This window comes from Schistocerca serialis, unplaced genomic scaffold (assembly GCF_023864345.2).
Source record: "Schistocerca serialis cubense isolate TAMUIC-IGC-003099 unplaced genomic scaffold, iqSchSeri2.2 HiC_scaffold_1340, whole genome shotgun sequence".
In the NCBI taxonomy this organism is placed as follows: domain Eukaryota; kingdom Metazoa; phylum Arthropoda; class Insecta; order Orthoptera; family Acrididae; genus Schistocerca; species Schistocerca serialis.
Window position 1 is genome coordinate 63,694 of NW_026047559.1, and position 3,033 is coordinate 66,726.

Below are 3,033 nucleotides of genomic sequence, written 5' to 3' on the forward strand. Positions count from 1 at the left end.
TAAAGCGTGGTATTGCCGCCACCCCTCCCCCCCCCCCCTTCTCTCTCTCTCTCTCTCTCTCTCTCTCTCTCTCTCTCTCTCTCTCTCTCTCTCTCTCTCCCCCACCCCCCCCCCACCCCCCCCACGCTTTTTTGGTTGTGTGGTAACAGATTGATCCGTTGCAGAACCCGAGCTCAATGTTAGGTTCGAAGGTCACAATTTCGTTGAGAGTTGTACAAGTCAACGAATGTGAAAGGCAAATACAGGCTTTGTTAACAAATTCACCGGTAGCGAAGCCCCATGTTTATATCGGCGCCATACTGACAAATTTAACAGGTTGATATACCTAACGTTTACAGGTAATGAGGCAATTTACGTGCTCGGTGCACCAGAAGTGTTCTATCGAATCGTTCGTCTCGACTTGCCCTACACCACTCTAGTACGTTATGAACAGCTGCTGTTTACATCGTGCGTACCCGCGCAATATGATACGCGTCCGCAAGCGGGAGGAGCGGTCACGAGAGGCATTACAGATTATGAGATTCTTAACAAAATCTGAATTATTTAGTCACTGTTAAATCCATAATATTTCCCATCACGGACGACAATGATAGAAATACGTTGTAGTAAAGACGTTCCAAACCTAATTGTAATTACCCGCTCAGACGTAAGATGAAGTTATTTGATGGGTAGAAAACAAAGGTGCTAACGAATCTGTCACGAAATATTTCTGGGAGATGATTATTATTACTTGTCATAAATACAGCAAGATTCTAATATTGAATAGTTCCAACACTTAATTTTCCAAATACTAGCAAGTGACATGATACTGGTAGTAATTAGTTTAATAAAACATTTACAAAAATGAAATACAATAGAATTTAGGTTTCGTGATTTTAAACATAAAATTATTCAAAGAAAATTCGTTTAGCAAGGAGCTAATGTTGCTGATGGTGTATGTGGTGTAGGAGAGGGGAATTACTAACTAATATCAGATTGCATTCGTGGGCAACAAATTCTGAGCTGAATTCGGCGCTCAATGAACAGTCTGCATCCCAGATTCAACTAGGGGGCAAACCACTAGCTACTCAAGATTGTGACGTTTTCCTATCATTGCGTGGTTCGGGTTAAGAGGGCGATGATTAACAGCGGCATAATATTACGGCTCACCTCGATACCTCCATGTACAAAAAAGTTGCGTTATGCAAACAAAGTTCACACAGTTGTCCAAACAAGTTACGTAACGTAATTAAAGTTTACGAAAGTACTAGAATGAGCGAGGTAGCGCAGTGGTTAGCACACTGGACTCCCATTCAGAAGAACAACGGTTCAAAGCCGCGTCCGGCCATCCAGTTTCAGGTTTCCCATGACTTCCCTAGATCGTTCCACGCAAATGCCGGGACGGTTCTTTGAAAGGGCACAGCCGATTTCGTTCCCCATCCTTGACACAATCCGAACTTGTGCTTCGGTCTCTCATTATCTCTATGCCGACGGGACGTTAAACCCTTTTTTCCCTTCCTCTTTTACAAAAGAAGTATTACAGCTCTGTCGCACACTTCAGCTAGTCACACAGTGAACGAGTGAAAACAGCATGTTCAGCGCACTAGGGACGCTTGAAGGCTCCCGGTTTGATTGGGTAGTGTTGCCGACCCCGTTGTGAAGGAAGTAAACGCGAACCGGTAAAGAGAAAATACGATTTCGAATGGCACTGCAACAGAAATAAACCATGACCCTCCTTCGCCCTTATCAGTGGAAATAAAGCGAAACTCTTGACTACAGTTTATCACAGCGAAATACATGGTTTCTAACGGTTGAAAGTGTCTGGGATTTTTAAAGTAAAATTCACTTTCTCCTACGTAGTGACATGTGCCATGTTTCACCTAACTGTCTGCAACGGTTTTTGTTGCTTCACGCCGTTCCTTTATTAAGTGACGTGTCTGGGAGTGGTTTTCATCTCTGTATTTGCTTAAATCGGTTGTTAAATACTGGCAAGAGAAAATCTGGAAATCAGAAGTACAAGCGGTTCCAAGGGTTATTTAGCTTGTGATGTATTATTTCCGAACCTGCAAATATCTCTACTGGCGGCACAAGCGTGAAACAAAGCTTGGAGCTAGTCTTTCCAGTACACGAGATAGCGCCCAGTACAAACAGGATGCGACGGTTTGTGAGGTGCAACTTGAACAAACGCCTGAAACTGTTTTAACGATTCTGTGCGTTCATCACTCACGTGAAAACAGGTAGAATCACGTGTAAGGTCTTCTGAAGGCCTTGAGAGTTTCGAGGAAGTACAAGGGGCACAGAGTTAAATAAGTGACAAACGCAGTTCGCAAAATCTCTATTTCTGCTCGATATTTGTATTACCGCGGCATTGGGCGGTAGTTCCAGGTCCTGTCTACTTGGACAACATGACATCAACCGGCATCACTCTTCCTGCAAAATGTTCTTTGCGTACTTCCTAGGCAACATGTTGCACGACCGACCAAGCGGTAAGATCCTCCCAGTGGAGTGACAAGGACGTCACTTCGGCCCTATATTTCTTTATGTTTTTCGTATCTGACCTCTTTGCTGGTATACAATTAAAGTAAGAAATTTAATAAAGCTAGGAAGTTTCCTTCCTGTGCCTCTCCCTTATTGTCAGGCAAAGGAGACACTGTGGCCAGGCCTCTTGCCCACTCGGTCCCCACCTGTTTAAAAAAGTAAGAAGTGTCGAAACATGCAAATGGTTTAGAAATAAAAACAACAAAATCTAGATTCCGCTCCAATCGCCGATAGAAAAAAGTGTTAAGCGTCACGCAATGTGTTTTAGAGTTCACTCCATTCCATACTTCCGACTGTAGCTTTACCTTCCAGCGAATACGTGCAGAAACAGCTTGTGGCAGCGGCCAACCGCAGCTCGCCGCTGACGTCACTCGCCTTCCGAGGAGTGTGTTTACCAACTGTCACCTCCTTATTTCAAGTTCGAGTACTCTTATTCCAGTTGCGTGTTGGAGTTTGCGTACTTGAAACTTATGAATGTAAATACTTCAGGATTAAAGGAGACCACTCCCCGAAAAG